This window comes from Bufo gargarizans, chromosome 3 (genome assembly GCF_014858855.1).
Source record: "Bufo gargarizans isolate SCDJY-AF-19 chromosome 3, ASM1485885v1, whole genome shotgun sequence".
NCBI lineage: Eukaryota > Metazoa > Chordata > Amphibia > Anura > Bufonidae > Bufo > Bufo gargarizans.
In genome coordinates, this window is record NC_058082.1 from 396,563,669 (window position 1) to 396,586,402 (window position 22,734).

Sequence of the window (22,734 nt, forward strand, 5' to 3'; positions counted from 1 at the left end):
TTGGGATCTTCCTGAGAACCTCAAAGCATTACAACGGTTCTTGGGCTTCGCAAATTTCTATAGGAAATTCATTAAAAATTATTCGGTGATCGTAAAACCCCTTACTGACATGACTAGGAAGGGGACTGATTTTTCTAAATGGTCTGACGCCGCTAAAGTTGCTTTTTCCTTTCTAAAAGAGAGGTTTACCTCAGCACCTGTACTAGTCCAACCTGATGTCTCTCAGCCTTTTATTGTTGAAGTCGATGCATCAGAGGTGGGAGTGGGGGCTGTACTGTCTCAGGGTCCGTCTCCTGGCAAATGGCGTCCTTGTGCTTTCTTTTCTAAAAAACTATCTGCAGCAGAACAGAACTACGATATTGGCAATAGGGAACTGTTAGCTATTAAACTTGCGTTTGAGGAGTGGAGTCACTTCTTAGAGGGGGCAGTCCACCCCGTCACTGTGTTTACGGACCACAAAAATCTGCTGTACCTCGAATCAGCTAAGCGTCTCACCCCTAGACAGGCTAGGTGGTCGCTATTTTTTACCAGGTTTAACTTTGTGATTACCTATCGTCCTGGGGCAAAGAATACCAAGGCTGATGCACTATCTCGTTGTTTCCCTGGAGGGGGTAATGTGAGTGATCCGGTGCCCATTCTTCAAAGAGGAGTGGTTGTCTCTGCGGTACACTCTGCTTTGGAGGGGAAGGTGTTAGAGGCCCAGGGGGACGCCCCGGTTTCTTGCCCCTCAGAGAAATTGTTTGTACCGTTGAACCTACGTCTCGAATTATTAAAGGAACATCATAATTCGGCACTTGCTGGGCACCCGGGTGGTAAAGCAACCTTGGAGCTATTGTCTCGTCGTTTTTGGTGGCCAAGGTTGCGTCAGGATGTATTGGATTTTGTGTCTTCTTGTTCCACTTCTTGTCTGCGGGTAAAACAGTTATTTTGGTAGTAGTGGACAGGTTTAGCAAAATGGCACACTTCATTGTGTTACCCGCACTACCTAATGCTAAAACTCTTGCTCAGGTATTCGTCAGTGAGATCGTGAAGCTTCACGGGGTCCCCTCCGATGTTGTTTCGGATCGGGGAACCCAGTTTATTTCTAAATTTTGGAAAGCTTTTTGTTCCCGTTTGGGGGTTCACTTGTCCTTTTCCTCAGCTTTCCATCCTCAGTCGAATGGACAGACTGAGCGTACCAACCAAAACCTGGAGACATATCTAAGATGTTTTGTGTCTGAAAACCAAGAGCTGTGGTCGTCATATTTACCCTTGCCATAAATAATCGCCATCAGGAATCCACTGGCAAGTCACCATTTCTTGGTGCATATGGTTTTCATCCCCAATTTTGTACTTTCAAAGGGGGGGGGGGGTCTTCTGGGGTTCCCGAAGAGGAACAGTTTTCGTCATCTCTTTCATCGGTATGGCAGAAGGTGCAAGCTAACTTGAAAAATATGGGAGGTAAATACAAATGCATGACTGATAAGAGACGGTCGCCAGGTCCGGACCTAGGAGTGAATGACTATGTGTGGTTATCTACTAGGAATATCAAATTGAAGGTTCCCTCTTGGAAACTGGGTCCTAGGTTTATTGGTCTGTACAAGATTGTAGCCATCATCAACCCCGTGGCTTTTTGCCTGGAGTTGCCTCAGACTTTTAAAATCCATAATGTCTTTCATAAGTCGTTACTCAAAAAATATGTTCCACCTCTAGAACCGTCACCGCTGCCACCCCCTCCTGTTGTCGTGGATGGTAATTTAGAATTTCAGATATCCAAAATTATTAATTCTCGTCGGGTCCGCCGCTCTCTCCAATATCTGGTGCACTGGAGAGGTTACGGTCCCGAGGAAAGAATGTGGGTTCCTGCGTCTGAGGTAAACGCCGACAGGCTAGTTCGGATTTTTCGTAGAGAGGGGGGTACTGTCACAAGGGTGTCAAGAGCCACGCCTGACTCCGTTGTACCCGAGGTCAGGAGGTCGCAGCGGTTGGCTGCACGCTCTATGTAAGATAGGGATGTTTCCTTATTGTAGCTTTCTGGGTTTGCTTTGCAAACCCTTTTGGCTCACTCAGGGATCCGTAGCTCCTTCTCTCAGCTGTTCCTTGTCCAGCACTCCCAATCCTCCTTATATTCCCCTCTCACACTTCTCTGGTTGCCAGATATAGAGCTTCCTGCCTGGACATCTATTCTGACCCACTGGAGCTGTGTTGCTGCGTTCTCTGGTAGTTGATCCAGAACGCTACCCTCCGGATCCCTGTTGGACCTTTGTGGACAGTTGTTGTCGTCCACCTGGGTGTTTGTGTTTGTCTGTCCTCTCCCTGGTGTTTCCCTCTTAGTGCAGTGGTGAGGACTAGCGATCCCACCGGCCCGTTCATTATCTAGGGTTCATTTCAGGGAAAGCCAGGGTTTAGGCACGTGATCGGCGCACGGGTGAGGAACCCGTCTAGGGACGTCAGGGCAGTCAGGTGCGTCACGCACAGGGAGGGAAAAGGGAAAGCCCTGCCCAAGGGAGAGGGAAAGGTGGTGACCCCTGACTCACCTTGCGGCTGGCACCTGACTGCCCTGACGTCCCTAGACAGGTTCCTCACTCGTGCGGCGATCACGTGCCTAAACCCTGGCTTTCCCTAAAATGAGCCCTATATAGTGAACGGGCCGGTGGGATCGCTAGTCCGCACCACTGACACTAAGAGGAAAAACACCAGGGAGAGGACAGACAATACAGACAAACACATAAACTCAGGTGGGCGACCACAACAGACCACAATGGTCCCACAGGGATCCGGAGGGAAACGTTCTGGACCAGCAACCAGAGAACGCAGCAACACAGCTCCAGTGGGTCAGTATAGAAGTCCAGGCAGGAAGCTCTATATCTGGCAACCAGAGAAGTGTGAGAGGGGAATATAAGGAGGTTGGGAGTGCTGAACAAGGAACAGCTGAGGAGAAGGAGCTACGGATCCCTGAGTGAGCCAAAAAGGGTTGCAAAGCAAACCCAGAAAGCTACCATAAGGAAACAGCCCTATCTTACTACATAGAGCGCGCAGCCAACCGCTGCGACTTCCTGACCCCGGGTATAACGGAGTTAGGCGTGGTTCTTGACACCCTCGTGACAGGAGGAGGATGAGGATGAAGCATGATCACAGCGGGGTGGCACCCAACGCAGCTCGGGCCCATCACTGGTGCGTGTCTGGGGGGAAACGCAGGACGATGACGATACGCCTCCCACAGAGGACAGCTTGTCCTTACCTCTGGGCAGCCTGGCACACATGAGCGACTACAGGAAGATGCGCAAGTACAAGCGCACATTGGTAGACGCGCTTCTGAGAGCATTCCCAAATGTCACAGGGGAACAAGTGGAAGCCCAAGGCGAAGGCAGAGGAGGAGCAAGAGGTCGCCAATGCAGCTGAGTCACGGCCAGCTCCTCTGAGGGCAGGGTTAGCATGGCAGAGATGTGGAAAACTTTTGTCAACACGCCACAGCTAACTGCACCACCACCTGATACGCAACGTGTTAGCAGGAGGCAACATTTCACTAACATGGTGGAACAGTACATGTGCACACCCCTCCACGTACTGACTGATGGTTCGGCCCCATTCAACTTCTGGGTCTCCAAATTGTCCACGTGGCCAGAGCTAGCCTTTTATGCCTTGGAAGTGCTGGCCTGCCCGGCGGCCAGCGTTTTGTCTGAACGTGTATTCAGCACGGCAGGGGGTGTCATTACAGACAAACGCAGCCGCCTGTCTACAGCCAATGTGGACAAGCTGACGTTCATAAAAATGAACCAGGCATGGATCCCACAGGACCTGTCCATCCCTTGTGCAGATTAGACATTAACTACCTCCCCTTAACCATATATTATTGTTCTCCAGGGCACTTCCTCATTCAATCCTATTTTTATTTTCATTTTACCATTATTTTGCGGGGCAAAAAATCCTCTGTCTGGGTGCCGGGGCCTAAAAATATCTGACAGTGGCCTGTTCCAGTGTTGGGTGACGTGAAGCATTATTCTCTGCTATGACAAGAAGCCTAAATCTCTGCTATGGTACCTCTCTCCTCGGTCTGGGTGTCGGGGCCAAAATATCTGACAATGGACTGTTCCAGTTTTGGGTGACATGAAGCCTGATTCTCTGCTATGACATGAAGCCTGATTCTCTGCTATGGGACCTCTCTCCTCTGTCTGGGTGCTGGGGCCTAAATATCTGACAATGGACTGTTCCAGTTTTGGCTGACGTGAAGCCTGATTCTCTGCTATGACATGAAGCCTGAATCTCTGCTATGGGACCTCCCTCCTCTGTCTGGGTGCCGGGGCCTAAATATCTGACAATGGCTTGTTCCAGTGGTGGGTGACGTGAAGCCTGATTCTCTGCTATGACATGAAGCCTGATTCTCTGCTATGACATGAAGACTGATTCACTGCTGACATGAAGTCTGAATCTCTGCTATGGGACCTCTCTCCTCTGTCTGGGTGCCAGGGCCTAAATATCTGACAATTGAATGTTCCAGTTTTGGCTGACGTGAAGCCTGATTCTCTGCTGACATGAAGCCTGAATCTCTGCTATGGGACTTCTCTCCTCTGTCTGGGTGCCGGGGCCTAAATATCTGACAATGGACTGTTCCAGTTTTGGCTGACATGAAGCCTGATTCTTTGCTATGACATGAAGACTGATTCTCGGCTGACATGAAGCCTGAATCTCTGCTATGGGACCTCTCTCCTCTGTCTGGGTTCCGGGGCCTAAATATCTGACAATGGACTGTTCCAGTTTTGGCTGACATGAAGCCTGATTCTTTGCTATGACATGAAGACTGATTCTCGGCTGACATGAAGCCTGAATCTCTGCTATGGGACCTCTCTCCTCTGTCTGGGTGCCGGGGCCTAAATATCTGACAATGGACTGTTCCAGTTTTGGCTGACGTGAAGCCTGATTCTCTGCTATGACATGAAGACTGATTCTCTGCTGACACGAAGCCTGAATCTCTGCTATGGGAACTCTTTTTATTATAAAGATACAAAACTTTACAGACAAAATTTCAAAACATCAAAATATAAAAACAGAACAGCATTCCAGCTGACCCAGCCTCACTCATACTCACATTCATACCTATACTCTATAAAAATTATATAAAAAACTATATACAAATGCTAAAAAGAAATGGAAAGAAAACTTAGCCGGTTCAGCTGTAAAACCCTAAACAAAAAGAAAACTCGACTACTCGTCAATAAAACGAAAACGCAAATAAGACTAGCCTATAAAACAAAAACAATAATAACAATTTTTTATATTTTTTTATAATACTAATTTAAAACATAAAGCAAAAACCTATTTACCTCCCTAATCTAACCCTAACCCCCACTACCTACGCCATCACCCTTCCCCCATCACCCATCAAGGCTGACCTCCGCCTCACGTCTCTCTCGTGTCCGCATAGTCCGAGGCCAGCCCTACCTCCACCACCCACATCTAGCCCCTCGCCCCATGTCCTCCCATGTCCGCATAGTCCAGGGCTAGATGCAGGCCTCCCACTTCAATACATACATAAAACACATAAAAGCACAAATAAAAGACCCCTTCCCTCACCCACCCAACCTAACTAGCCCCAACTCATTCTATCCTAATAAATAACATAAACAACATAACTATTTAACATACACTGCAATATACAGAACTACCCGAAGGCCCAAGCTCAGTCTCTGTAAGCCTTTCTTCAATGCTCAACCTCTCACAAAACAAAAATCTATGGTAAAAGCATCAGCCCACCACCAGGAAACGTATGACTAAGCTAGGGTACGCTAAAAGCAAAGCCCCTCCAGAGGAGAGAGGCCCTACTGGTACCCAGTCTCTTATACTCCAAAGAACGCACCTTCACCAGGTCACCCAGAATGTTTCTACATATCACGTCAACTGGGATGACTTTCTGCTGCGTTGAAACTAAGCACCGTGCATTCCACGTGTAGAACCTAACTACTATACTGATTAAAAAACATGTGCACAGGTCCCTTCTACCAATGTCTCTGACCACTCCATAAGCCCACTCCGCGTAGGAGAGGCTGGCTAGCCTAGGCCAGCCAATGGAAGCTCCCACCCGTTGGTAAACCTCTGTATTAAAGGGACACTGAAGCAGGAAGTGATCCATACTTTCCAGTATGGAGCCACACTCCTCCCGGGGACAACCCCTTTCATCAGAGTTCCTGTACTTCAAGTTGTCCTTCACATACAGCCTCCCGTGAAAGCAGCGCCAAGCCAAGTCCCAAAACTTCAAGGGGATCCTTGAAGAATTTAGCAACTGTAACCCCTTGTCTAGGTCCTGGCTTGGGCAATCCCTGAGGGCCAGGGGCTTCTGGAAGTGGGACAACAAGACCCTCTCATCAAGGGACCTCCTTGACAGAGTACTGATCTCCCTCACCTCCAAACCCCACCGGCGGATCACTTTCAGAATCGGGGTGACGTAAGTCGGAAGATATCCGTGAGGCGTACGTAACTCCTTTACTTGCCCTCTTGTCTCCCATTCCTGGAAGAAAGGCCGAAACCACCCCCGGCAGGAGACTACCCACGGAGAAGCCCTCTCCATCCAGAGGTTCGCCAGATTCGTTTTAACAAAGGTGTTTACAAGAAACACCACGGGGTTGACCATAGCTAACCCCCCTAGTCTCCTCGTGCGGTAAGTCACTTCTCTCTTGATCAGGTTCAGTCTATTCACCCATAAGAGCTGGAAGAACAGACTATAAACCCGAGTCCAGAGAGGCTCTGGCAAGATACACATGCTACCCAAATAGATAAGCAAAGGGAGTAAGTAGGCCTTGATCAGGTTTACCCTTTCCCTGAGGGTCAACCGTTCACAAGCGGGAAACTCTCTGCCCCTGCATACAAGATCTTTAACCATTCGACAAACCCCCCCGGCAGGCCATACTTCAGAAGGACCGACCAGAGGTACTCATGGTTCACCTGATCAAACACCTTTGCTTGATCTAAGGACAGCATGTACCCCCTCCAGTAGCCTGCTCTACTCTGCTCCACTGCCTCTCGGACACCGAGTACAGCACTAAATGTGCTGCGGCCTGGAACCGAGCAATGCTGGGCCACCAAAAGGAGATGGGGTACAAATTTTACCAGCCTATTAAAAAATATCTTGGCCAGAATCTTTCTGTCCGTATTAAGAAGTGCTATGGGACGCCAGTTCTCAATACGGTTCGGATCTTTACCCTTTGATAGAAGGATCAGAGCTGACCTCCTCATTGACCGGGGCAGAGTACCCGAGGATAAGCACTCATTGAATACCTCAGTCAAGAGGGGACATAAAGAGTCCTTAAAGGCCTTATAAAACTCGGATGTTAAGCCATCCGGGCCTGGCGACTTCTTCAGAGCTAACCCTTCCACCGCCAGGATAACTTCCTCCTTCCTGATCTCTTCTACCAAACCGTCAAAAGAGAGGTGAGCTCCTGACTCAGGGGTAACTCCAGCCAGGAAAGCCGACATCATGTCCCGATCCAGATCCCTCCTCCCCAAGAGGCACGAGTAAAAGGATCTGATGACTTCCAGGATCCCTGATCTGGACCTGTTCAGAGACCCCATACTATCGACCAGTCCCGTCACTAACTTACTCTTCACTGACATCTTACAATTTCTGTAGGGGTCGGGCGAGCGGTACCTCCCGAAGTCCCTCTCAAAAACTAAAGATGTGTGCCTATCATACTGGCACCTCTTGAGCAAAGATTTCACCCTGGAGATATCCTCGCGGCTACCACCAGTCGAGACCAGATGTTCGAGTTTCCTCCTCAGACCCTGATACAGGCGGTACCTGTCCAGGGACCTGAGGCTCGAGAGCCGGTGGAAGAACTTTGCAGCTCGATCTTTGAATATCTCCCACCACTCTGACTTAGTATCACAGAGATCCAGTAAAGGTACCTGACTCTGAAGGAAGGCCTCAAAGAATTGTCTCACCTCTGCTTCCTCCAAGACACCCGAATTCAGCTTCCAATAACCTCTTCCCATTTGGGGGGATTCTGAAATATTCAGAGAAAACATAATTAAACAGTGATCGGAAAATTCACCTCCACAACCCTTAAGGGCGAAAAGGTAGCCTCCTCCTTCAAATAAAACCTATCTATTCTACAGGGAGTGCATAATTATTAGGCAAGTTGTATTTTTGAGGATTAATTTTATTATTGAACAACAACCATGTTCTCAATGAACCCAAAAAACTCATTAATATCAAAGCTGAATATTTTTGGAAGTAGTTTTTAGTTTGTTTTTAGTTTTAGCTATTTTAGGGGGATATCTGTGTGTGCAGGTGACTATTACTGTGCATAATTATTAGGCAACTTAACAAAAAACAAATATATACCCATTTCAATTATTTATTTTTACCAGTGAAACCAATATAACATCTCAACATTCACAAATATACATTTTTGACATTCAAAAACAAAACAAATCAGTGACCAATATAGCCACCTTTCTTTGCAAGGACACTCAAAAGCCTGCCATCCATGGATTCTGTCAGTGTTTTGATCTGTTCACCATCAACATTGCGTGCAGCAGCAACCACAGCCTCCCAGACACTGTTCAGAGAGGTGTACTGTTTTCCCTCCTTATAAATCTCACATTTAATGATGGACCACAGGTTCTCAATGGGGTTCAGATCAGGTGAACAAGGAGGCCATGTCATTAGATTTTCTTCTTTTGTACCCTTTCTTGCCAGCCACGCTGTGGAGTACTTGGACGCGTGTGATGGAGCATTGTCCTGCATGAAAATCATGTTTTTCTTGAAGGATGCAGACTTCTTCCTGTACCACTGCTTGAAGAAGGTGTCTTCCAGAAACTGGCAGTAGGACTGGGAGTTGAGCTTGACTCCATCCTCCACCCGAAAAGGCCCCACAAGCTCATCTTTGATGATACCAGCCCAAACCAGTACTCCACCTCCACCTTGCTGGCGTCTGAGTCGGACTGGAGCTCTCTGCCCTTTACCAATCCAGCCACGGGCCCATCCATCTGGCCCATCAAGACTCACTCTCATTTCATTAGTCCATAAAACCTTAGAAAAATCAGTCTTGAGATATTTCTTGGCCCAGTCTTGACGTTTCAGCTTGTGTGTCTTGTTCAGTGGTGGTCGTCTTTCAGCCTTTCTTACCTTGGCCATGTCTCTGAGTATTGCACACCTTGTGCTTTTGGGCACTCCAGTGATGTTGCAGCTCTGAAATATGGCCAAACTGGTGGCAAGTGGCATCTTGGCAGCTGCACGCTTGACTTTTCTCAGTTCATGGGCAGTTATTTTGCGCCTTGGTTTTTCCACAGGCTTCTTGCGACCCTGTTGACTATTTTGAATGAAACGCTTGATTGTTCGATGATCACGCTTCAGAAGCTTTGCAAGATATGCATCCCTCTGCAAGATATCTCACTATTTTTGACTTTTCTGAGCCTGTCAAGTCCTTCTTTTGACCCATTTTGCCAAAGGAAAGGAAGTTGCCTAATAATTATGCACACCTGATATAGGGTGTTGATGTCATTAGACCACACCCCTTCTCATTACAGAGATGCACATCACCTAATATGCTTAATTGGTAGTAGGCTTTCGAGCCTATACAGCTTGGAGTAAGGCAACATGCATAAAGAGGATGATGTGGTCAAAATACTAATTTGCCTAATAATTCTGCACTCCCTGTAGACCTGATCTGACTACCTCTATAGAAAGTGAAACCCCCGTGGACTGGGGTATGCCTAATGTGGACATCCTCCAGACGAGCCTCACTAGCTACTCTATTCAGAAAAATACTATCATAAGTCAGCCGATTTCTGGTGCCTCCCCTGTCTTGGGGCCTTGTGACAGTATTAAAGTCCCCACCAAAAACCACCTACCGGCTTGTAAAAAGGAAAGGCTTAATCCTCATAAAGAGAGATTTCCTGTCCCACCTGGACTGGGCTCTGTAGATATTAATCAGGCGCAGTTCCTGTCCCTTCATGAGGACGTCCAAGATCAAACACCTCCCCATTTCTAATTCAATTACTCGTCGGCATTCTACCGTTGCGGTAAAAAGGACCGCCACTCCGCTATACGGCTCAGCCGCAAGAGACCAGTAGGAGGGCCCTGGTCTCCACTCCCTCTTGGCTTTATAAATCGCTGCCAAATCTGGCAGCCTGGTCTCTTGCAAAAACAAAATGTCAGCTTCAACACGGCTGAGAAACTCGAAGGCTGTGAAACGAGCCGCATCCGACTTAATGCTGGCAACATTAATGGTCGCCAGAGTCAGCAGAGCGGGTACCGCCATAAAGAGTAATTAAATTAGATGGCCTTCTTCCCATCCTTATCCCCCCCTCCCGGGGCTGCCTTCTAGAGCAGCACGACCTCTCTTGAGGGAGATAGTGGTATCCATCTCTGCCACCACCACCTCCCTCTGCGCACCACTCCTGGCTTTCACAGTCTCAGGGCCCGGTTTTGCCACCCCTCCTGAGGACCTTGCATCCACCTTCTCTCCCTCTACGGAAAAGGAGCTCTCCCCCTTTTTGAGGGCCTCCAACAGTCCCCGCTGCAAGTCACCATTACCAGGCCCTGAGAGTGAGGCTGTCAAAGAGGCCAGCCCCTCCCCCCCTACGGCCGCAGCCACACTGGCATAACTTCTGCCAGGCGCCACGGACGCAGGAGGGTCAGCAGAACCGGCTCCCCCCCTCTACCTGCCTCAACTGTCGCACCGGATCCCTCTGAGGGGGCCACACGGGGGGACCCCGCCACTTTTCCAGCAGCAGGGCAACCCCCCGCATTCACCCCCCCATCGGGACCCGGAGCGACCCCTAAACTAACACCCCCTCCACGACCCTTTTGGGTGACCACTTTTTCAGTAGTCACCTTTACAGGGACTATCTCAATCACATCGGACCCCATACACACTGCTGGACCAGCTGACACTTTATTTACATAATTTACATTGCTTTTATTTATATTGCTTTTATTTATATCGTCACTTTTAACTTTTTTACCCTTCTTATCCTTCCCTCTGCTACCACCTGCCCCACACAGAACCTGGGCACTGGTGGTCACTACCCCCACCTCCCCTGCTCTTGATTCAGTGCTGGGGGCAGAGGCAGAAGCGGAGGGAATGACACCGGTGGCCACATAGGCGGCCATGGAGGAGGGGGAGACACATCCCCTCCTCCTAACAGTTGTTCTTCTTGAGAAGCGCAGTGCCGTGGCATCACTGTGCTCAACAAGCCGATGCTTTTCACTCCTAAATTGTCCTTAAGGAGCGCTCTCAATCTCATCCAGGGACACACTGACAGACACGTCCCCCGGCCCGCCCACTACCCCCGCAGCACCGCTCTCCGCCACCAACACTGCGGCGCAGGAGGGTGGAGCAACAGGCACTACTGGAGCAGCGGGACCGGAGGAGAAAACAGGGAAACCTGGAGCCTTCTTTATGGGAGAGAGGGGAGGAGCGCCGGCCACGGCAGTCGCCCCCACCACGTCACTCCGCCGCAGGTCCACCACACACCCATTCAGTGTGTTTAGGACCGCGGCGGGGACAGGCGGGGTTAGCCGCATCACCGGAAAGCCCCCCCCCACCCTCTGAACTCTCCGCCCTCAATGCCTGCGTGTTGGACTTTTCAGTCCCTCCTTCTCTCGGGCCGCCTTCACTACTGCAAGTGAGGACGGCGTCCTCCGCCATCTTGGACACCTCGTTTTTTTTCTCCCCACTCCCGTCGCCTGGTCCCACAGCAGAGACCGATGCTGAGAGGATGGTAGGGGTTGCAATCCAAGCAGCCTTTTCAGCCTGCCCGGATTGCTCGGGGTGAGAAACATACACATATCTCACCTCCACTCTGCTTTTTTTTCTTTTTTCCCTTCTTTTTTTTTCTTTTCAATATCTTCATCCTCCTCTGGAAGTTCTTCTCCAAACAAAAAACTGCCTTCATGGAGCTGGGGTGACTCCAAGCGTTTAATCTCAGCCATGAGCCCTCCCCCGACTCCACTACTTCCAAGGAGAGGCAGGGCTGGGGAGAGGCGTTGAAAACTCCCCGCAATCCTGGAGCTCCTCCTGGGGAGCAGATGTTAGAAAACTCCCCAGAGAGGACCACACTGGGAGTTCCAGGAGCTTAATGGAAACACCTCCTCACTCTGTGGTTGCAGGAACCAGACACGCCCCAGTCTGATTCTCTGCTATGGGACCTCTCTCCTCTGTCTGGGTGCTGGGGCCGAAATATGTGACAATTGACTGTTCCAGTTTTGGCTGACGTGAAGCCTGATTGATTCTCTGCTATGACATGAAGCCTGAATCTCTGCTATAGGACCTCTCTCCTCTGTCTGGGTGCCGGGGCCTAAATATCTGACAATGGACTGTTCCAGTTTTGGCTGACGTGAAGCCTGATTCTCTGCTATGACATGAAGCCTGATTCTCTGCTATGACATGAAGCCTGAATCTCTGCTATGGAACCTCTCTCCTCTGTCTCGGTGCCGGGGCATAAAAATATCTGACAGTGGCCTGTTCCAGTGTTGGGTGACATGAAGCATGATTCTCTGCTATGGCATGAAGCCTGAATCTCTTCTATGCGACCTCTCTCCAATTGATATTGGTTAATTTTTATTTATTTTATTTTTATTCCCCTATCCACATTTGTTTTCAGGGGATTTAACTACATTTTGCTGCCTTTTGCAGCCCTCTAGCACTTTCCTGGGCTGTTTTACAGCCTTTTTAGTGCCGAAAAGTTTGGGTCCCCATTGACTTCAATGGGGTTCGGGTTCGGGACGAAGTTCGGGTCGGGTTCAGATCCCGAACCCGAACATTTACGGGAAGTTCGGCCGAACTTCTCGAACCCGAACATCCAGGTGTTCGCTCAACTCTAGTAGACAGGTTTAGCAAAATGGTACACATCATTGCGTTACCCACACTACCTAATGCTAAGACTCTTGCATCAGTGAAATTGTGAAGCTTCACGGGGTCCCTTCCGATGTTTTTTCAGATCGGGGAACCCAGTTTATTTCTAAGTTTTGGAAAGCTTTTTGTTCCCGTTTGGGGGTACACTTGTCCTTTTCCTCAGCTTTCCATCCTCAGTCGAATGGACAGACTGAGCGTACCAACCAAAACCTTGAGACATATCTAAGGTGTTTTGTGTCTGAAAACCAAGAGGTGTGGTCATCATATTTACCGTTAGCCGAGTTTGCTATAAATAATCGCCGTCAGGAATCCACTGGCAAGTCACCATTTCTTGGTGCATATGGTTTTCATCCCCAATTCTGTACTTTCAAAGAGGGGGGGTCTTCTGGGGTTCCCGAAGAGGAACGGTTTTCGTCATCTCTTTCATCTGTATGGCAGAAGGTGCAAGCTAACTTGAAAAATATGGGAGGTAAATATAAATGCATGGCTGATAAGAAACGGTCGCCAGGTCCGGACCTAGGAGTAAATGACTATATGTGGTTATCTACTAGAAATATTAAGTTAAAGGTTCCCTCTTGGAAACTGGGTCCTAGGTTCATTGGTCCTTAAAAAATAGTAGCCATCATTAACCCTGTGGCTTTTCACCTGGAGCTACCTCAAATTTTATTAAATCCATAACGTCTTCCATAAGTCTTTACTTAAAAAGTATGTTCCACCTCTAGAACCGTCACCGCTACCACCCTCTCCTGTTGTTGTGGATGGTAATCTAGAGTTTCAAATATCCAAAATTGTTGATTCTCGTCGGGTCCGCCGCTCTCTTCACTATCTGGTGCATTGGAGGGGTTACGGTCCCGAGGAAAGAATGTGGGTTCCAGCGTCTGAGGTAAACGCTGACAGGTTAGTTCAGGCTTTCCATGCCTCTCATCCTGAGAGACCTAGTCCTGAGTGTCCGGAGGCCCCTCGTGGAAAGAGGGGTACTGCCACGAGAGTGTCAAGAGCCACGTCTGACTCCGTTATACCCGGGGTCAGGAAGTCGCAGCAGGTGGCTGCGCGCTCGATGTCTAAAGATAGTTCTGTTTCTTAATGGTAACTTTATGGGTTTGCCTTGCAATCCTTTTTGGCTCACTCAGGGATCCGTAGCTTCTTCTCCTCATCTGTTTCTTGTCTAGCACTCCCAACCTCCTTATATTCCCCTCTCCCACTTCTCTGGTTGCCAGATATAGAGCTTCCTTCCTGGACTTCTATACTGACCCACTGGAGCTGTGTAGCTGCGATTCCTGGTTGTTGTTCCAGAGCGTTACCCTCCGGATCCCAGTTAAGCTTTTGTTGTCCGTTGTTGTCACCCACCTGGGATTATATGTTTTGTCTGTCCTCTCCTTGTTGTTTTCCTTTAGTGTTAGTGGTGCGGACTAGTGTTCCCACCGCCCTATTCACTACCTAGGGCTCATCTTAGGGAAAGCCAGGGTTTAGGCACGTGATCGGTGTACTGGTGAGGAACCCGTCTAGGGACGTCAGGGCAGTCAGGTGCCAGCCTCAAGGTGAGTTAGGGGTCACCAGCTTTCCCTCTCCCTTGGACAGGGCCTTCCCATTTCCCTCCTTTTGCGTCACGTATGTGATCGGCACACCGGTCATGATAGGAGCAATACTGAAATGCCAGAGATCAACACTAACTCAAGCAGGGGTAACAAGGACAGTAAACAAACACGCCTAGGGTCAAACCAGGATTTCACGTCAGTACACAAGAAACAGCAAGGACGGGTCAGAGTACAAGCCGAGGGTCAAACCTGGAGGTCACGTCAGTACACAAGGAATAGCAAGGATGGGGACAGAGTACAAGTCGAGGGTCAAACCTGGAGATCACGTCAGTATACAAGGGCAGGTGAGGTCAAAAAGCCAAGGGTCAAAATCCAGAGTAGCAGAAGCACAGAGTATTAGCAGTTAGGCACAGGACCAAAATCGCAGGCAACCTGTGGCCAGCAGGCTGCTAGTATAAATAGTGAAAGGCTAAGGTTATGTGACGTGGCCAGCATCACATGACTAACTCAGACACAGAAGCCGAGCACTGGGTGGCCAGCTGGGTGCTCAGCCTGATACTGTTGCCAGGGAAACGGAGGACGCCAACCGCACAGACAGCAGGAGTGCAATCGGGTCCACTCCGCCCCGTGTTACCTGGGAGACGGGGATGCAGCATGCGTCACTGCTCAGGGAGAGAGGCAGGACGCTAGCGGCGCAGCGCAGGAAGATTGCGTCGCCGGCGCCCTGTGACAGCATTACAAAACAAATGCATTGCAGAGGGGATCAGACCCCCAAAAGTGAACATCAGAAATAAAGTAAAGAAAAAAAAGTTTTGTTTTTTCTTTTAAATAAAATGTATAAGGTAATAAAATTAATAAAGTAAAAAAAAAAGGTCTAAAAAAAGCAATTTTTGTTACCTTACATCACAAAAAGTGCAACACCAAGTGATAAAAAAGATAAAATGAGAAAGATACAGTGGCTCACCCCAACTTCGTATGGATAGGTGCTCACCCTCCGGTCCTACCCTCAGGACCTAGAAAAAGTAACTATGGTATATATAAATGTAAGGGTTCACACTCAAAATGGAACTACTAGATGGATGATATAACCGTATTTTAATACTTTAAGAACATACCCTTAAAATTAGTATAAACATACATAAAAAAACGTACATCACACGTATACGGAACGTCGCATGCAACACTCCTACACAATGATCTCTAGTTGTAGGTCAACGTCGCAGCAATGTCGCAATTCAATGTACTTGTACAAACAATGTCCCAATTAGAGTTTTATATTATGCGATGGTAATATAATAATGGCACTATGGCCAAATGTCCCAATCAGAGTCCTAATTCCGTATGGTGCTGATATAATGATGGCACTATGGCCAATTCTGATAGAACAGTGATGGTAATATAATAATTCTGATGGGATAGTGATGGTAATAAAGCAATGGCACTATGGCCAAATCCTGATGGAGCAGTGATGGTATCAATATACCTAGTGATAAAAAAGGCATATTCCCCCCAAAATAGTACCAATCTGTCACTTCATCCTGCAAAAAATGAGCCCCTAACTAAGCCAATCGCCCAAAAAATTTAAAAACTATGGCTCAGAATATGGAGACACAAAAACATAATTTTTTTTGTATAAAAAATGCTGGTATTGTGTTAAACTTAAGTAGATAAAAAAAGTATACATATTAGGTATCACTGCGTTTGTAAGAACCTGCTCTATAAAAATCACATGACCTAACCCCTCATGTGAACGCCGTAAAAAATAAAAAGGCGATCAAAAAGTCATATTTCGTATTTTCGCATCCGTGACAACCTGCTCTATAAAAATACCACATGATCTAACCTGTCAGATGAATGTTGTAAATAACAAAAAATAAAAACATTGCCAAAACAGCTATTTCTTGTTACCGTGCCTCAGAAAAAGTGTAATATAGAGCAACCAAAAATCATGTACCCTAAAATTGTACCAACAAAACTGCCACCCTATCCTGTAGTTTCCAAAATGGGGTCACTTTTTTAGGGGTTTCTACTCTAGGGGTGCATTAGGGGGGCTTCAAATTTTTAAATTTTATCTCTATTCCATTAATTCTTGTGGAACACCTAAATGGTTAACAAAGTTTGTAAAATCAGTTTTGAATACCTTGAGGGGTGTATTTTGTAAAATGGAGTCATTTTTGGGTGGTTTCTATTATGTAAGCCTCACAAAGTGACTCCAGGCCTAAACTAGTCCTGAAAAAGCAGGTTTTAGAAATTTTATGAAAAATTTCAAGATTTGCTTCTAAACTTGTAAGCCTTGTAACGCCCCCAAAAAATAAAATGGCATTGACAAAATGATCCAAACATGAAGTAGACATATGGGGAATGTAAAATAATATCTATTTTTGGAGCTATTACTATCTATTATAAAAGTAGAGAAATTGAAATTTGGAAATTTGCTGATTTTTCAAAATTTTGGGTAAATTTGGTATTTTTTTATAAATAAAAAAGATTTATTTATTTTTTACTCCATTTTAGCACTGTCATGAAGTACAATATGTGACGAAAAAACGATCTCAGAATTGCTTGGATAAGTAAAAGCGTTTTAAAGTTATTCACACTGGTCAGATTTACAACAAATAGCCTGGTCCTTAAGGTGAAATATGGCTGTGTCCTTAAGGGGTTAAAGCTGATGATGGTCTACTAAGACCCTGCAGCTCTCCTATACCCGAGATACCCAACGATCATGTAATTGCCAGGTCCAATAGATGAATTTGCATACTGGAAAAACTACAGTAATCTAGCCAGCAAAGGAGGCAATATGAACAATCGCAATACATTACTAAGTGGCTTATATTAACTCTCTCTACGTGATAAATGCCATTTGTGGAAGTGAGTCAACCCCTTTAAAGTCTGTTAATCATCCTTTTTATGCAGATACTGACCAAGGCAATCTCCTAGATGCTCACTGACCTTTACAGACACCCAACTCTAAAGGGGTACATATTTCTGTTCAAAATGTGAGTAAATTGCACGTTTGGAATCCCAGATCCTGTATCTAAACAAGCGAATTCCAATACTAAGATGCATTGACAATAGAACTGAGCAAATAAACTTAACTTTACTGTTCATTACGAACTTATAATAATAATAATAATAATAATCATCTTTATTTATATAGTGCCAACATATTCGGCAGTGCTTTACAATTCAGGGGTTTATTTACCATACAAACAGTCAGGTCAATAATTAGAACAAGAGGAATGAGGACCCTGCTCGCAAGAGCTTACAGTCTATAAGCTACAAATTTATGAACTTTGCAACATTTTGGCTGACAAACCTGAACCTTTTCAGATTAGTTTCAGAAAAATCCAGTAAAACCACAGAGCCATTCTGTCTTTAGAGTGTGTGAATAAGAGGCTGCAAATAAGAGTGAACAGGTCCTGCAGTGTCTGCCAGAAAAGCTATTTTAGAGACAGTTAAAGTAACAATCATGTTTCCATTCTACTGTCAGGGACATTGAAGGAAAAGGCTAGAATTGCAATGAAGAATCGTGTAGAATAGGAAAAGGCAGGGAAAGCTGTCAGCCAGGGAGTAAGGAATAGGAAACTGAGGCTGGATGTGCCTCCTTACATAAACCTCAAAAGCAGCTACCTACATTACAAGGACATTTCTTTAACCCTTATCATACCAGAGGTTTTTTGTTTTTTAATTTTGCTTCTCTATCTATTTTGAGCCCTAACTTTTTTTTTCCGTTCACTTAGCCGTATGAGAGCTTATTTTTTGTGGGACAAATTGTACTTTTCTATGCCATTAAAGTATTTGGAAGCGGAAAAAAAAAATTCCAAATGGCGTGAAATTGGAAAAAAAAAACACAATTTCTCCAGTATTACAGGTTTTGCTCCCACAGCATTCCGTTTGCGGCAAAACTGAGTGATGCCCTTCATTCTCTGGGTGAGTACGATTACAATGATACTCCATGTATAGATTTTTAATGTCTAAATAGTGTACAAATAAATTTAAAAAATAGTTTTACATCACCATATTCTGCCCCCTATATCTTTTTTTTTTATAGTTATTTATAGCTATTTTGTCAAATTAGCCATTTTGTTATGGTGATACCCATTATGTTTATATTTTTTATTGTTTATGTATTTATTTTTTAATTATACAGAAAAGGTAGGTGATTTAACCCCTTCAGGACCCTGCCATTTTTCACCTTAAGGACCAGGCCATTTTTAGGAAATCAGACATGTCGCTTTATGTGGTAAAAACTTTAAAACGCTTTTAATTATCCAGGCCATTCTGAGATTGTTTTCTCGCCACATTTTGTGCTTCATGACAGTGTTAAAGGGAGCCTGTCACCGGGATTTTGTGTATAGAGCTCATCCGCAATACCCAGTCCCCATAGCTCTGTGTGCTTTTATTGTGTAAAAAAAACGATTTGATACATATGCAAATTAACCTGAGATGAGTCCTGTGTGGGAGATGAGTCAGGGACAGGACTCATCTCAGGTTAATTTGCATATGGATTAAATCGTTGGTTTTTTTTTTTACACAATAAAGCACACAGAGCTATGGAGACTGGGTATTGCAGATGTGCTAGTGGCCATCTAGCAACCCATGTCCTCAGCTCTATACACAAAATACTGGCTCCCTTTAAATTTGAGTAAAAATATTTCATTTTTATTTATAACAAAAATACAAACTTTATAAAAATTTGGAAAAATTGGCAAAATTCCAAATGTCAATTTCTCTACTCTTAAAATACATAGTAATAACTCAAAAATAGTTATTACTTGACATTCCCCATATGTCTACTATATGTTCATTTAAAAATAATAAAAAAACATATTTTTTTTTAAGGGTGACGTTAGAAGGCTCAACCACTTCAACCCCGCTAGCTGAAACCCCCTTCATGACCAGGCCACTTTTTACACTTCTGCACTACACTACTTTCACCATTTATCGCTCAGTCATGCAACATACCACCCAAATGAATTTTACCTCCTTTTCTTCTCACTAATAGAGCTTTCATTTGGTGGTATTTTATTGCTGCTGATATTTTAACTTTTTTTGTTATTAATCAAAATGTAACGATTTGTTTGCAAAAAAATGACATTTTTCACTTTCAGCTGTAAAATTTTGCAAAAAAAACGACATCCATATATACATTTTTCGCCAAATTTATTGTTCTACATGTCTTTGATAAAAAAAAATGTTTGGGCAAAAAAAAATGGTTTGGGTAAAAGTTATAGCGTTTACACACTATGGTACAAAAATGTGAATTTCCGCTTTTTGAAACAGCTCTGACTTTCTGAGCACCTGTCATGATTCCTGAGGTTCTACAATGCCCAAACAGTAGAAAAACCCCACAAATTACCCCATTTTGGAAAGTAGACACCCTAAGGTATTCGCTGATGAGCATAGTGAGTTCATAGAACTTTTTATTTTTTTGTCACAAGTTAGCGGAAAATGATGATTTTATTTATTTTTCCTTACAAAGTCTCATATTCCACTAACTTGCGACAAATTTTTTTAAATTCTAGGAACTCGCCATGCCCCTCACGGAATACCTTGGGGTGTCTTCTTTCCAAAATGGGGTCATTTGTGGTGTAGTTATACTGCCCTGGCAATTTAGGGGCCCTAAAGCGTGAGAAGTACTTTGCAATCAAAAGCTGTAAAAAATGACCGGTGAAATCCGAAAGGTGCACTTTGGAATGTGGGTCCCTTTGCCCACCTAGGCTGCAAAAAAGTGTCACACATCTGGAATCACCGTACTCAGGAGAAGTTGGGGAATGTGTTTTGGGGTGTAATTTTACATATAACCATGCTGGGTGAGAGAAATATCTTGGCAAACGACAACTTTTCCATTTTTTTTATACAAAGTTGGCATTTGACCAAGATATTTTTCTCACCCAGCATGGGTATATGTAAAATGACACCCCAAAACACATTCCCCAACTTCTCCTGAGTATGGCGATACCAGATGTGTCACACTTTTTTGCTGCCAAGGTGGGCAAAGGGGCACATATTCCAAAGTGCACCTTTTGGCAGGCCATTTTTTACACATTTTGATTGCAAAGTACTTCTCACACATATGGGCCCCTAAATTGCCAGGGCAGTATAACTACCCCACAAGTGACCCCATTTTGGAAAGAAGACACCCCAAGGTATTCCGTGAGGGGCACGGCGAGTTCCTAGAATTTTTTATTTTTTGTCACAAGTTAGCGGAAAATAATGATTTTTTATTTTTTTTATTTTTTCTTTACAAAGTCTCATATTTTACTAACTTGCGACAAAAAATAAAAAATTCTAGGAACTCACCATGCCCCTCACGGAATACCTTGGGGTGTCTTCTTTCGAAAATGGGGTCAGTTGTGGGGTGTTTGTACTGCCCTGGCATTTGAGGGTCTCTGCAATCATTACATGTATGGCCAGCAATATGAGTTTCTGCTATTCTCCTTATATTGAGCATACAGGTAATGAGATTTTTTTTTCCGTTCAGCCTCTGGGCTGAAAGAAAAAAATGAACGGCACAGATTTCTTCATTCGCATCGATCAATGTGGATGAAAAAATCTCTGCCCAAAAAAAAAAAGGAGGGGAAAGGCGTCTGCCAGGACATAGGAGCTCCGCCCAACATCCATACCCACTTAGCTCGTATGCCCTGGCAAACCAGATTTCTCCATTCACATCAATCGATGTGGATGAATAAATCATTGCCGGGATTTATTTATTTATTTTTTTATATACAAAGTGTTTGCCAAAGCATAGGAACGCCGCCTCCTCCTCAGCTCGTATGCCTCGGCAAACGTATATGTTACTGCAGAGGAGAAATCTCGTCTTGCAGCGCCGCATACACCGACTTGCGTGTAATCTGACAGCAGCGCAATGCTTCTGTCAGAATGCACATCAGTGCTGCAGCTAGTCGATCGGTTAGTCCACCTGAAAGGTAAAAAAAAATATAAAATAATAATTTTATTAACTTTGGAACAGAATATATAAACTTTAACTTTTTGAACTAAACATTAACCTTTTTGCTTACTAGTGTTTTTTTTGTTGTTGTTTTTTTTACCTTTATAGAACAAACCTCTCCTTCCCCATGGGTCAATGTGCAAAGCGCAAATCGCCCAAAGATGTGGCGAAGTGCGTTATGCACTTTGTCCCAGGTGAAAGGAGAGGTTTGCAGCAGCTGTGTGAGTGAATGGGCCCTAATAGCCCTTGGTGCCTGTCCTGGTGAGATGATCCCTATGCTAATAGTGTACCTGTGAGTGGTACTTCCGGAAACACTCTCCAAAGCATAGGGCAGGGTGGTCAGGACAGTCAGGACAGAAATAGCGGGTGTCACGCCTTATTCCACTCCTGCTACAGACACGACATCTTTTTCGGGGTGACTGTTGGGTTGAGGTACCAGGAACGACATTGGGGAAATGTCGCTCGTGTAGACGGCTAACTACACTGGTGGATGGGGCCACGGAACCTCCTGGGTACAGGAGGTTCTCGATGATCTCTTCCTGAAATTTGAGGAAAGATCCAGTTCTCCCAGCCTTACTGTAGAGAACAAAACTGATTATATGCAGCCAATTGAATCAAATATACAGACACCTTCTTATACCAGCGTCTGGTTCTGCGGGAAACTAAATACGGAGACAACATCTGGTCATTGAAGTCCACCCCTCCCATGAGCGCATTATAGTCGTGGACTGAGAGGGGCTTTTCAATGACACGGGTTGCTCGCTCAATTTGTATTGTCGTGTCTGCGTGAATGGAGGAGAGCATGTAAACGTCACGCTTGTCTCTCCATTTCACCGCGAGCAGTTCTTCGTTACACAGTGCAGCCCTCTGCCCCCTTGCAAGACGGGTGGTAATGAGCCGTTGGGGGAAGCCCGCGCGACTAGTTCGCGCGGTGCCACAGGCGCCAATCCGTTCTAGAAACAAATGCCTAAAGAGGGCCACACTTGTGTAAAAATTGTCCACATAAAGATGGTACCCCTTGCCGAATAAGGGTGACACCAAGTCCCAAACTGTCTTCTCACTGCTCCCCAGGTAGTCAGGGCAACCGACCGGCTCCAGGGTCTGATCTTATCCCTCATAGATCCGAAATTTGTGGGTATAGCCTGTGGCCCTTTCACAGAGCTTATACAATTTGACCCCATACCGGGCGCGCTTGCTTGGGATGTATTGTTTGAAGCCAAGGCGCCCGGTAAAATGTATCAGGGACTCGTCTACGCAGATGTTTTGCTCTGGGGTATACAAATCTGCAAATTACAGGTTGAAATGGTCTATGAGGGGCCGAATTTTGTGGAGCCGGTCAAAAGCAGGGTGGCCTCTGGGACGGGAGGCGGTGTTGTCGCTAAAGTGCAGGAAACACATGATGGCCTCAAAACGT